Below are 14635 nucleotides of genomic sequence, written 5' to 3'. Positions count from 1 at the left end.
CATTTCGTGGGTTGACTTAGGCATACAGAGTTCATTCCTAGTCTAAGCATACAAAATTCATTCCTAGTCTAAGATCAGACCAGACCGAGGGTTGCAGCAGCACATGCTGGGCTCGAGCATGTGCTGGTGCCGTATTTTTCTTCATCGGGGCACCATCGTCGGAGAACCTGACCGACGGCATTGGGGTTTCGATGATCGGGGGGGCCGGGGGGGTGTGCGCACATGATGTGCAATGGGTGCTGGTACTTGGCCCTTATATTGGCCCCCTATCCCTCATCAAACCTCGAGAACTCACACCCCCTTAAAGAGCATTTGAGATTTTACAGGTTTGCTGGCAATAGCCATTAAAGTGTCTAAAATGGGGACACTTTTTTCCAATGGTCACAAAATCTTGTACACTTTGGGTTTTTAGCTGAATTTTTTTTTGCATGCCAAGAAAAATACAAGGATCACGTCCACCAAGTTTGGGACCAAAACTCCTTCTGAAAAAATTTTAAAAAATCCCAAACCGCAAAAAGTTTCAAAAATCGTGAAAAATAGAAAACGAGTCGTCTTGCCATGAAACTTCACGTGAAGGGTTAAGGGACCATTCTTTGAATTTACAAGGCATAAAAATGGCATTGGCAAGCAGAAATATGAAGATGTACCTAAACCCACCTACCACTCTATCGATCCACGGCTTGCACATCCCGTCTCTTTGGTCGTCATAGTGCCCGCCCGCCCGTTCGTTTCGTCAGCTGGCTTAGGCATACAGAGTTCATGCCCAGTCTAAGATCGGACCAGATCGAGGGTTACGGCAGCACGAAAAGGGGGACCCGACCGATCCCCGACTTATGCATCCCGCCCCTTTGGCTAGCTGAGCGCCCGTACGCTCGTTTTGTGGGTTGACTTAGTTATACGGAGTTCATTCCCAGTCTAAGCATACGGAGTTCATTCCAAATCTAAGATCGGATCAGACCGAAGGTTGCAGCAGCACATGCTGGGCTCAGGCATGTGCTGCTGCCGCATTTTTCTTCGTCGGGGCACCATCGTCGGAGCAACGTCGGAGAACCTGACCAACGGCATCGGGGTTCTTGCGATCGGGGGGGTCGGGGGGTGTGCACACATGATGTCCGATGGGTGCTGGTACTTGGCCCTTATATTGGCCCCCTATCCCTCATCAAACCTCGAGAACTCACACCCCCTTAAAGAGAATTTGAGATTTTACAGGTTTGCTACCAGTAGCCATTAAAGTGTCTGAAATGGGGACACTTTTTTTAAATGGTCACAAAATCTTGTACACTTCGAGTTTTTAGCTGAATGTTTTTGTGCATGCCAAAAAAAATACAAGGACTATGTCTACCAAGTTTGGGGCCAAAAATCCTTCCGAAAAAATTTTAAAAAATCCCAAACCTAAAAAGTTTCAAAAATCGTGAAAAATAGAAAACGAGTCGTCTTTCCATGAAACATCATGTGAAGGCTTAAGGGACCATTGTATGAATTTACAAGCCATAAAAATGGCCTTGGAATGCAGAAATATGAAGATGTGCCTAAACCCACCTACCGCCCTATGGATCCACGGCTTGCACATCCCGTCTCTCTGGCCGACGTAGTGCCTACCCTCTCGCCTACCCGCTCATTTCGTCAGTTGGCTTAGGCATACAGAGTTCTTTCCCAGTCTAAGATCAGACTGGACCAAGGGTTGCATGCCGAAAAAAATACAAGGATCACATCTACCAAGTTTGGGGCCAAAACTCCTTTCGAAAAAATTTTAAAAAATCTCGAACCGTAAAAAGTTTCAAAAATCATGAAAAATAGAAAATGAGTCGTCTTGCCATGAAACTTCACGTGAAGGCTTAAGGGACCATTGTATGAATTTACAAGCCATAAAAATGGCATTGGCAAGCAGAAATATGAAGATGTGCCGAAACCCACCTACCACCCTATCTATCCACGGTTTGTGCATCCCGTCTCTCTGGGCGCCGTAGTGCCCACCCACCCGCCCGCCCACTTGTCTCGTCGGTTGGCTTAGGCGTACGGAGTTCATTCTTAGTCTAAGATGGGACTAGACCGAGGGTTGCGGCAGAAGGATCGACAGCACGCAAAAGGGGACCTGACCGATCCCTGGCTTGCGCATCTCGCCCCTCTGGTCGGCTGAACGCCCGCACGCTCGTTCCATGGATTGACTTAGGCGTACGAAGCTCATTCCCAGTCTAAGCATGCGGAGTTCATTCCCAATCTAAGATCGGACCGAACCAAGGGTTGCGACAGCACATGCTGGGCTCGGGCATGTGCTGGTGCCGCATTTTTCTTCGTCGGGGCACCATCGTCGGAGCATCGTCGGAGAACCTGTCCGACGGCATTGGGGTTCTGGCGATCGGGGGGATGGGGGTGTGCGCATATGATGTGCGATGGGTGCTGGTATTTGGCCCTTATTTTGGTCCCCTATCCCTCATCAAACCTGCAGAACTCACACCCCCTTAAAGAGCATTTGAGATTTTACAGGTTTGCTGCCAGTAGCCATTAAAGTGTCTGAAATGGGGACACTTTTTTCAAATGGTCACAAAATCCTGTACACTTCGAGTTTTTAGCTGAATGTTTTTGTGCATGCGAACAAAAATACATGGATCACGTCTACCACGTTTGGGGCTAAAAGACCTTCCTAAAAAATATTAAAAAATCCCAAACCGTAAGAAGTTTCAAAAATTATGAAAAATAAAAAACGAGTCGTCTTGCCATGAAACTTCACGTGAAGCCTTAAAGGACCATTGTATGAATTTACAAGCCATAAAAATGGCATTGGCACACAAAAATAAGAAGATGTACCTAAACCCACCTACCACCCTATCGATCCACATCGTGCACATACCGTCTCTCTGGCCGGCGTAGTGCCCGCCCGCACGCCTGCTCGTTTCGTCGGTTGGCTTAGGCATACGGAGTTTTTAGCTGAATGTTTTTGTGCATAACAACAAAAACACAAGGATCATGTCTGCCATGTTTGGGGCCAAAACTCCTTTCGAAAAAATTTTAAAAAATCTCGAACCGCAAAACGTTTCAAAAATCGTGAAAAATAGAAAATGAGTCGTCTTGCCATGAAACTTCACTTGAAGGCTTAGGGGACCAATGTATGAATTTACAAGCCATAAAAATGGCATTGGCACGTAGAAATATGAAGATGTGCCTAAAACCACCTACCACCCTATCGATCCACAGCTTGTGCATCCCGTCTCTCTGGTCGGCGTAGTGCCCGCCCACCCGTTTGTTTCGTCAGTTAGCATAGGCGTACGGAGTTCATTCCCAGTCTAAGATCAGATAGGATCGAGGGTTGCGGTAGCAGGATCAGCAGCACATAGAGGGGGACCTGGTCGATCCCTGGTTTGCGCATCCCACCCCTCTGGCCAGTTGAGTGGCCGCACGCTCATTTCATGGGTTGACTTAGGCATACGGAGTTCATTCCTAGTCTAAGCATACGGAGTTCATTCCCAGTCTAAGATCGGACCACACCGAAGGTTGCGGCGGCACATACTAGGCTCGGGCATGTGCTAGTGCCGCATTTTTCTTCGTTGGGGCACCATCCTTGAGCAACGTCGGAGAACTTGACCGGCGGCATTGGGGTTCCAACGATCGGGGGGGCTGGGAGGGTGTGCACACATGATGTCCGATGGGTGCTGGTACTTGGCCCTTATATTGGCCCCCTATCCCTCATCAAACCTTGAGAACTCACACCCCCTTAAAGAGCGTTTGAGATTTTACAGGTTTGCTGCCAGTAGCCATTAAAGTGTCTGAAATGGGGACACTTTTTTTAAATGGTCACAAAATCTTGTACACTTCGAGTTTTTAGCTGAATATTTTTATGCATGACAAAAAAAATACAAGGATCACGTCTACCAAGTTTGGGGCCAAAAATCCTTCAGAAAAAATTTTAAAAAATCCCGAACCATAAAAAGTTTCAAAAATTGAGAAAAATAGAAAACGAGTCGTCTTGCCATGAAACTTCACATGAAGGCTTAAGGGACCATTGTATGAATTTACAAGCCATAAAAATGGCATTGGCATGCAGAAATATGAAGATGTCCTTAAACCCACCTACCACCCTATGGATCCACGGCTTGCAGATCCCGTCTCTCTGGCCGACGTAGTGCCCGCCCTCTTGCCTGCCCACTCGTTTCATCGGTTGGCTTAACCATACGGAGTTCTTTCCTAGTCTAAGATCGGACCAGACCAAGGGTTGCGATAGTAGGATTAACAGCATGCAGAGGGGGACCTGGCTGATCCCCGACTCGTGCATCCCGCCCATTTGGCTGCTGAGCGCCCGTACACTCGTTTTGTGGGTTGACTTAGGCATACAGAGTTCATTCCCAGTCTAAGCATACGGAGTTCATTCCCAGTGTAAAATCAGACCAGACCGAGGGTTGTGACAACACATGCTGGGCTCGGGCATGTGCTGGTGCCGCATTTTTCTTCGTCAGGGCACCATCGCCGGAGCATCACCGGAGAACCTGATCGACAGCATTGGGGTTCCGGTGATCGGGGGGGCCGGGGGGGTGTGTGCACATGATGTGTGATGGTTGCTGGTACTTGGCCCTTATATTGGCCTCCTATCCCTCATCAAACCTCGAGAACTCACACCCCCTTAAAGAACATTTGAGATTTTATAGGTTTGCTACCAGTAGCAATTCAAGTGTATAAAATAGGGACAGTTTTTTCAAATGGTCACAAAATCTTGGTCACTTCGAGTTTTTAGCTAAAGTTTTTTGCGCATGCCAACAAAAATACAAGGATCACGTCTACCAAGTTTGGGGCCAAAAGTCCATCTGAAAAAATTTTAAAAAATCCCGAACCGTAAAAAGTTTCGAAAATCATGAAAAATAGAAAATGAGTCGTTTTGCCATGAAACTTCACGTGAAGGCTTAAGGGACCATTGTATGAATTTACATGCCATAAAAATGGCAGTGGCACATAGAAATATGAAGATGTACCTAAACCCACCTATCACCCTATCGATCCACGGCTTGCGCATCTCGTCTCTCTGGCCGACATAGTGCCATCCCGCCCGCCCGCCCGCTCGTTTCATCGGTTGGGTTAGGCATACGGAGTTCATTCCCAGTCTAAGATTAGATCAGACCGAGGGTACCAGCAGCAGGATCAGCAGCACGCAGAGGGGGACTCGATCGATCCCCGGCTTGCGCATCCCACCCCTCTGGCTGGCTGAGCGCCCGTACGCTCATTTCGTGGGTTGAGTTAGGCATACGGAGTTCATTCCCTGTCTAAGCATACAAAGTTCATTCCCAGTCTAAGATCAAACTGGAACGAGGGTTGCGACAGCATATGCTGGGCTCGGGCAGTGCTGGTGCCACATTTTTCTTCGACAGGGCACCATCCCCAGAGCATTGTCGGAGAACCTGACCGACGGCATTGGGGTTTCGACGATCGGGGGGGCCAGGGGGTGTGCGCACATGTTGTGCGATGGGTGCTGGTACTTGGCCCTTATATTGGCCCCCTATCCCTCATCAAACCTTGAGAACTCACACCCCTTAAAGAGCATTTGAGATTTTACAGGTTTACTTCCAGTAACCATTAAAGTCTCTGAAATGAGGACACTTTTTTCAAATGGTCACAAAATCTTGTAAACTTCGAGTCTTTAGCTGAATTTTTTTGTGCATGCCAACAAAAACACAAGGATCGTGTCTACCATGTTTGGGGCCAAAACTCCTTTCGAAAAAATTTTAAAAAATCCCAAACCGCAAAACATTTCAAAAATTGTGAAAAATAGAAAACGAGTCATCCTGCCATGAAACTTCACTTGAAGGCTTAAGGGACCATTGTATGAATTTACAAGCCATAAAAATAACATTGGCACGTAGAAATATGAAGATGTGCCTAAAACCACCTACCACCCTATCGATCCACGGCTTGCGCATCCCGTCTCTCTGGTCGACGTAGTGCCGCCCGCCCGCCCGCTCGTTTTGTCGGTTGGCTTAGGCATATGGAGTTTCTTCCTAGTCTATGATTGAACCAGATTGAGGGTTACGGCAGCAAGATCGGTAGCATGCAGAGGGGGAGCTGGTCGATCCCTGGCTTACGCATCCCGCCCCTCTGGCCGGTTGAGCACTCACACGCTCGTTTCATGGGTTGACTTAGGCATACGGAGTTCATTCCCAGTCTAAGCATACAGAGTTCACTCCCAGTCTAAGATCAGACCGGACCGAAGGTTGCGGCAGCACATGCTGGGCTTGGGCATGTGCTAGTGCTTCATTTTTCTTCGTTGGGCCACCATCCTCGGAGCAACGTCGGAGAACTTGACCGACGAAATTGGGGTTTCGGCAATCGGGGGGGTTGGGGGGTGTGCACACATGATGTCCGATGGGTGCTGGTACTTGGCCCTTATATTGGCCCCCTATCCCTCTTCAAACCTTGGGAACTCACACCCCATTAAAGAGCATTGGAGATTTTACAGGTTTGTTGCCAGTAGCCATTAAAGTGTCTGAAATGGGGACACTTTTTTCAAATGGTCACAAAATCTTGTACACTTCGAGTTTTTAGCTGAATTTTTTGTGCGCGTCAAAAAAAATACAAGGATCACGTCTAAAAGTTTGGGGCCAAAAATCCTTCCGAAAAAATTTTAAAAAATCCCAAACTGAAAAAACTTTCAAAATCGTGAAAAATAAAAAACGAGTCGTCTTTCCATGAAACTTCACGTGAAGGCTTAAAGATCCATTGTATGAATTTACAAGCCATAAAAATGGCATTGACATGCTGAAATATGAAAATGTGCCTAAACCCACCTAGCACCCTATCGATCCACGGCTTCCGCATCCCGTCTCTCTGGCCGACGTAGTGCCCAGCCTCTCGCTTGCCCGCTCGTTTCGTCGAATGGCTTAGGCATACGGAGTTCTTTCCCAGTCTAAGATCTGATCGGACCGAGGGTTCTGACAGCAAGATCGACAGCACGCAGAGGGGGACCCGATCGATCCTCGGCTTGCTCATCCCGTCCCTCTGGCCGGTTGCGCGCCCGTACACTCGTTTCGTGGGTTGACTTAGGCATACGGAGTTCATTCCCAGTCTAAAATTGGACCAGACCGAGGGTTGCAGCAGCACCTTCTAGGCTCGGGCAGGTGCTGGTGCCGCATTTTTCTTCGTCGGGGTACCATCGTCGGAGCATCACCGGAGAACCTGACCGGCAGCTTTGGGGTTCCGGTGATCGGGGGGGCTGGGGGGTGTGCACACATGATGTGCGATGGGTGCTGGTACTTGACCCTTATACTGGCCCCCTATCCCTCGTCAAATCTCGAGAACTCACACCCCTTTAAAGAGCATTTGAGATTTTACAGGTTTGCTGCCAGTAGCCATTAAAGTGTCTGAAATGGGGACACTTTTTTCAAATGGTCACAAAATCCTATACACTTCGAGTTTTTAGGGGAATTTTTTTGTGCATGCCAACAAAAATACATGGATCACGTCTACCAAGTTTCGAGCTAAAACTCCTTTTGAAAAAATTTGAAAAAATCCTGAACCGCAGAAAGTTTCAAAAATCGTGAAAAATAAAAAACGAGTCGTCTTTCCATGAAACTTCACGTGAAGGCTTAAAAGACCATTGTATGAATTTACAAGCCATAAAAATGGCATTGGCACGCCGAAATATGAAGATGTGCCTAAACCCACCTACCACCCTATCGATCCACGGCTTGCCCATCTCGTCTCTCTGGCCGGTGTAGTGCCCGCCCGCCCGCTTGTTTCATCGATTGGGTTAGGCATACGGAGTTCATTCCCATTCTAAGATTGGATCGGACTGAGGGTTACGGTAGCAGGATCGACAGCACAAAGAGGGGGACTCGGCCGATCCACGACTTGCGCATCCCGTCCCTCTGGCCGACGGAGCGCCCGCATGCTCATTTCGTGGGTTGACTTAGGTATACAGAGATCATTCCCAGTCTAAGCATACAGAGTTCATTCCCAGTCTAAGATTGGACCGGACCGAGGGTTGCGGTAGCACATGCTGGGCTCGGGCAGGTGTTGGTGCCGTATTTTTCTTCACCGGGGCACCATCGTCGGAGCATCGTCGGAGAACCTGACCGACGGCATTGGGGTTTCGACGATCGGGGGGGCCGGGCACATGGTGTGTGATGGGTGCTGGTACTTGGCCCTTATAGTGGCCCCCTATCCCTTATCAAACCTCAAGAACTCACACCCCTTAAAGAGCATTTAAGATTTTACGGGTTTGCTGCCAGAAGCAATTAAAGTATCTGAAATGGGGATACTTTTCTCAAATGGTCACAAAATCGTGTACACTTCGAGTTTTTAGCTGAATTTTTTAAGCATGCCAACAAAAATACAAGGATCACGTCTAGCAAGTTTGGGGCCAAAACTCCATCCGAAAAAATTATAAAAAATCCCGAACCGGAAAAAGTTTTAAAAATTGTAAAAAATAGAAAACGAGTTGTCTTGCCATGAAACCTCACGTGAAGGCTTAAGAGACCATTGTATGAATTTACAAGCCATAAAAATGGCATTGGCATGCAGAAATATGAAGATATGCCTAAACCCACCTACCACCCTATCGATCCACGGCTTGCGCATCCCGTCTCTCTGGCCGCCATAGTGATCACTCGCCCGCCCGCCTGCTCGTTTCGTCGGTTGCGTTAGGCATACAGAGTTCATTCCCAATCTAAGATCATACTAGACTGAGGGTTGCGGTAGCAACATCGATAGCACACAGCGGGGGACCCAATCGATCCTCGACTTGCGCATCCCACCCCTTTGGCCGGCTGAGCGCCCGCATGCTCGTTTCGTGGGTTGACTTAGGCATACGGTGTTCATTCCTAGTCTAAGATCAAACCAGATCGAGGGTCGATAGCACATGCAGGGCTCGGGCATGTGCTGGGGCCAAATTTTACTTCGTCGGAGCATCACCGGAGAACCTGACCGACGGCATTAGGGTTCCGGCGATCGGGGGGGCCGGGGGGTGTGCGCACATGATGTGCGATGGGTGCTGGTACTTGGCCCTTATATTGGCCCCTTATCCCTTATCAAACCTTGAGAAGTCACACCCCCTTAAAGAGCATTTGAGATTTTACAGGTTTACTGCCAGTAGCCATTAAAGCGTCTGAAATGGGGATACTTTTTTCAAATCGTCGCAAAATCTTGTACACTTCGAGTTTCTAGCTGAATCTTTTTGTGCATGCCAACAAAAATACAAGGATCACGTCTACCAAGTTTGGGGCCAAAACTCCTACCAAAAAACATTTAAAAAATCCCTAACCGTAAAAAGTTTCAAAAATCGTGAAAAATAAAAAACGAGTCGTCTTGCCATGAAACTTCACGTGAAGGCTTAAGGGACCATTGTATGAATTTACAAGCCATAAAAATGGCATTGGCATGCAAAAATATGAAGATGTGCCTAAACCCTCCTACCACCCTATCGATCCACGACTTGCGCATCCCGTTTTTCTGGCCAGCGTAGTGCCTGCCCGCCTGCCCGCCCGCACGTTTCGTCGATTGGCTTAGGCATAAGGAGTTCATTCCCAGTCTAAGATTGGATCGGACCGAGGGTTGCAGTAGCAGAATCGGCAGCACGTAGAGGGGGACCTGGCCGATCCCCGATTTACGCATCTCGCCCCTCTAGCTGGTTGAGCACCCGTACACTCGTTTCGTGGGTTGACTCAGGCATACGGAGTTCATTGCCAGTCTAAGACCGGACCGAGGGTTGCGGCAGCACATGCTGGGCTTGAGCATGAGTTGGTGCCACATTTTTCTTCCCCGGGGCACCATCACCGGAGCATCGTCGGAGAACCTGACCGACAACATTGGGGTTCCGACGATCGGGGGCGCCGGGGGGTGTGTGTGCACATGATGTGCGATGGGTGCTGATACTTGGCCCATATATTGGCCCCATATCCCTCATCAAACCTTGAGAACTCACACCCCCTTGAAGAGCATTTGAGATTTTACGGGTTTGCTGCCAGTAGCGGTTAAAGTGTCTGAAATGGGGACACTTTTTTCAAATGGTCACAAAATCTTGTACACTTCAAGTTTTAGCTGAATTTTTTTTTGCATGCCAACAAAAATACAAGGATCCTGTCTACCAATTTTGGGGCCAAAAATCCTTTCGAAAAAATTTTAAAAAATCCCGAACCGTAAAAAGTTTTAAAAATTGTGAAAAATAGAAAATGAGTCGTCTTGCCATGAAACTTCATGTGAAGGCTTAAGGGACCATTGTATGGATTTACAAGCCATAAAAATGGCATTGGCATGCAAAAATATGAAGATGTGCCTAAACCCACCTACGACCCTATCGATCCACGGCTTGCGCATCTCGTCTTTCTGGCCGGTGTAGTGCCTGCCCGCCTGCCCGCCCGCTCATTTCGTTAGTTGGCTTAGGCATACGGAGTTCTTTCCCAGTCTAAGATCAGACTGGATCGAGGGTTGTGGCAGCAGGATCGAAAGCACGCAAAGGGGGACCCGATCGATACCTGGCTTGCGCATCCCGCCCCTCTAGCCGACTGAGCGCCCGCACGCTCGTTTTGTGGGTTGACTTAGGCATACGAAGTTCATTCCCATTCTAAGCATACGGAGCTCATTCCTAGTCTAAGATCGGATCAGACCGAGGGTTGCGACAGCACATACTAGGCTCAGGCGTGTGCTGGTGCTGCATTTTTCTCCGTCGGGGCATAATCGCCGGAGCATCGCCAGAGGATCTGACCGGCGGCATGGGGTTCCAACGATCGGGGGGGCCAGGGGGGGTGTGCGTACATGTTGTGCAATGGGTGCTGGTACTTGGCCCTTATATTGGGCCCCTATCCCTCATCAAACCTCGAGAACTCACACCCCCTTAAAGAGCATTTGAGATTTTACAAGTTTGCTATCAGTAGCCATTAAAGTGTCCGAAATGGGGACACTTTTTTCAAATGGTCACAAAATCTTGTACACTTCGAGTTCATTCCCAGTAGGATTGGCAGTACGCAGAGGGGGACCCGACCGATCCCCGGCTTACGCATCCCGCCCCTCTGGCCGGTCAAACGGTCGCATGCTCGTTCTGTGGGTTGACTTAGGCATACGGAGTTAATTCCCAGCCTAAGCATATGGAGTTTATTTGCTAGTGTAAGATCGCACCGGATCGAGGGTTACGCCAGCACATGCTGGGCTCAGGCATGTGCTGGTGCCGCTTTTTTCTTCGTCGGGGCACCATCACCGGAGAACCTGACCGGTGGCATTGGGGTTCCGGCGATCAGGGGGTGTGCGCACATGATGTGCGATGGGTGCTGGTACTTGGCCCTTATATTGGCCCCCTGTCCCTCATCAAACCTTAAGAACTCACACTTCCTTAAAGAGCATTTGAGATTTTATAGGTTTGCTGGCAGCAGCCATTAAAGTGTCTGAAATGGGGACACTTTTTTCAAATGGTCACAACATCTTGTACAGTTTGAGTTTTTAGCTGAATGTTTTTTTGCATGCCAAAAAAAATACAAGGATCACGTCTACCAAGGTTGGGGCCAAAACTCCTTACGAAAAAATTTTAAAAAATCTCGAACCGCAAAAATTTTTGAAAATCGTGAAAAATAGAAAACGAGTTGTCTTGCCATTAAACTTCACGTTATGGCTTAAGGGACCATTTTATGAATTTACAAGCCATAAAAATCGCATTGGCACGTAGAAATATGAAGATGCACCTAAACCCACCAACCACCTTATCGATCCACAGCTTGCGCATCTCGTCTCTCTAGCCGTCGTAGTGCTCGCACGCCCGCCCGCCCGCTCATTTCGTCGGTTGGCTTAGGCATACGGAGTTCATTCCCAGTCTAAGATCAGACCAGACCAAGGGTTGCGGTAGCATATGCTAGGCTCGGGCATGTACTGGTGCCGTATTTTTCTTCGCCGGGGCACCATCGTCGGAGCATCGCCGGAGAACCTGATCGGCGACATTGGGGTTATGGCGATCGGGGGGGCTGGGGGGTGTGTGCACATGATGTGCGATGGGTGCTGGTACTCAAGCCTTATATTGGCCCCCTATCCCTCATCAAACCTCGAGAACTCACACCCCCTTAAAAAGCATTTGAGATTTTACAGGTTTGCTGCCGGTAGCCATTAAAGTGTCTCAAATGGGGACACTTTTTTTCAAATGGTCACAAAATCTTGTACACTTCGAGTTTTTAGCTGAATTTTTTTGTGCATGCCAACAAAAATAGAAGGATCACTTCAACCAAGTTTGGGGCCAAAAATTTTTTCGAAAAAATTTTAAAAAATCCCGAACCGCAAAAAGTTTTGAAAATCATGAAAAATAGAAAACGAGTCGTCTTGCCATGAAACTTCACGTGAAGGCTTAAGGGACCATTGTATGAATGTACAAGCCATAAAAATGGCATTGGCATGTAAAAATATGAAGATGTGGCTAAACTCACCTACCACCCTATCGATCCATGGCGCATCCCGTCTCTCTGGTCGACGTAGTGCCCGCCCACCCGCCCGCTCGCCCACTCGTTTCATCGGTTGGCTTAGGCATACGAAGTTCATTCCCAGTCTAAGATCAGACCAGATCGAGGGTTGCGGCAGCAGGATTGGTAGCACGCAGAGAAGGAACCTGGCCGATCCCCGGCATGCGCATCCTGCCCCTCTGGCCGGCTGAGCACCAGCACGTTCGTTCCGTGCGTTGACTTTGGCATACGGAGTTCATTCCCAGTCTAAGCATACGGAGTTTATTTCCAGTCTAAGATCAGACTGGACAAGGGTTGCAGCAGCACATGCTGGGCTTGGGCATGTGCTGGTGCCACATTTTTCTTCATCGGGGCACCATCGCCGGAGCATCGCTGGAGAACCTGACCGGCAGCATTGGGGTTCTGACGATCGGGGGGTCGGGGGGGTGTGCGCACATGATGTGCGATGGGTGCTAGTACTTGGCCCTTATATTGGCCCCCTATCCCTCATCAAACCTTGAGAACTCACACCCCCTTAAAGAGCGTTTGAGATTTTACAGGTTTGATGCCAGTAGCCATTAAAGTGTCTGAAATGGGGACACTTTTTTCAAATGGTCCCAAAATCCTATACACTTCGAGTTTTTAGCTGAATTTTTTTGTGCATGCCAACAAAAATGCAAGGATCACGTCTACCAAGTTTGGGGCAAAACTCCTTCCGAAAAGAATTTTAAAAAATCCCGAACCGTAAAAAGTTTCAAAAATCATGAAAAACAAAAAACGAGTCGTCTTGCCATGAAACTTCACATGAAGGCTTAAGGGACCATTGTATGAATTTACAAGCCATAAAAATTGCATTGGCATGCAGAAATATGAAGATGTGCCTAAACCCACCTACCATTCTATCGATCCACAGCTTGCGCATGCCGTCTCTCTAGTCGGCGTAGTGCCCGCTCGCCCGCTCGTTTCGTTCCTTGGCTTAGGCATACGGAGTTCATTCCCAGTCTAAGATCAGACCAAACTGAGGGTTGTGGTAGCAGGATAGACAGCACGTAGAGGGGGACCCGATCGATCCCCGGCTTGCGCATCCTGCCCCTCTGGCAGGTTGAACGCCCGCATGCTCGTTTCATGGGTTGACTTAGGCGTACCGAGTTCATTCCCAGTCTAAGCATATAGAGTTCATTCCCAGTCTAAGATCGGACCAGACCGAGGGTTGCGGCAGCACATGTTGGGTTTGGGCATGTGCTGGTGCCGTATTTTTCTTCGCCTGGGCACCATCGTCGGAGCATCGTCGGAGAACCTGACCGGCGATATTGGGGTTCTAGCGATCGAGGGGGCCGGGGGGAGGTGTGCGCACATGATGTGCGATGGGTGCTGGTACTTGGCCCTTATATTGGCCCCTTATCCCTCATCAAACCTCAAGAACTCACACCCCCTTAAAAAGCATTTAAGATTTTACAGGTTTGCTGCCAGTAGCCATTAAAGTGTCTGAAATGGGGACAGTTTTTTCAAAAGGTCACAAAATCTTGTACACTTCCAGTTTTTTGCTGAATTTTTTTGTGCATGCCAAAAAAAATACAAAATCATGTCTACGAAGTTTGAGCCCAAAATTCCTTTTGAAAAAATTTTAAAAAATCCCGAATCGTAAAAAGTTTTGAAAATCGTGAAAAATAGAACACGAGTCGTCTTGCCATGAAACTTCACGTGAAGCCTTAAGGGACCATTGTATGGATTTACATGCCATAAAAATGGCATTGGAATGCTGAAATATGAAGGTGTGCCTAAACCCACATACCACCCTATCAATCCACGGCTTGCGCATCGCGTCTCTCTGGCCGACATAGTGCCCGCCTGCCCGCCCGCTCGTTTCATCAGTTGGCTTAGGCATATAGAGTTCATTCCCAGTCTAAGATCAGACCGGGTTGAGGGTTGCTGCCAGTAGCCATTAAAGTATCTGAAATGGGGATAATTTTTTCAAATGGTCACAAAATCTTGTACACTTTGAGTTTTTAGCTGAATTTTTTTGTGCATGCCAACAAAAATACATACAAGGATCACGTGTATCAAGTTTGGGGCCAAAACTCCTTCCAAAAAAATTTTAAAAAATCTCGAACCGTAAAAGGTTTCCAAAATCGTGAAAAATAGAAAATGAGTCGTCTTACCATGAAACTTCACGTGAAGGCTTAAGGGACCATTGTATGAATTTACAAGCCATAAAAATGGCATTGGCACAGAGAAATATGAAGATGTGC

Source organism: Durio zibethinus, chromosome 5 (genome assembly GCF_047325235.1).
Source record: "Durio zibethinus cultivar Kanyao isolate XHJ-2024 chromosome 5, ASM4732523v1, whole genome shotgun sequence".
Lineage (NCBI taxonomy): Eukaryota > Viridiplantae > Streptophyta > Magnoliopsida > Malvales > Malvaceae > Durio > Durio zibethinus.
Note: the sequence above shows the minus strand (reverse complement) of the source record.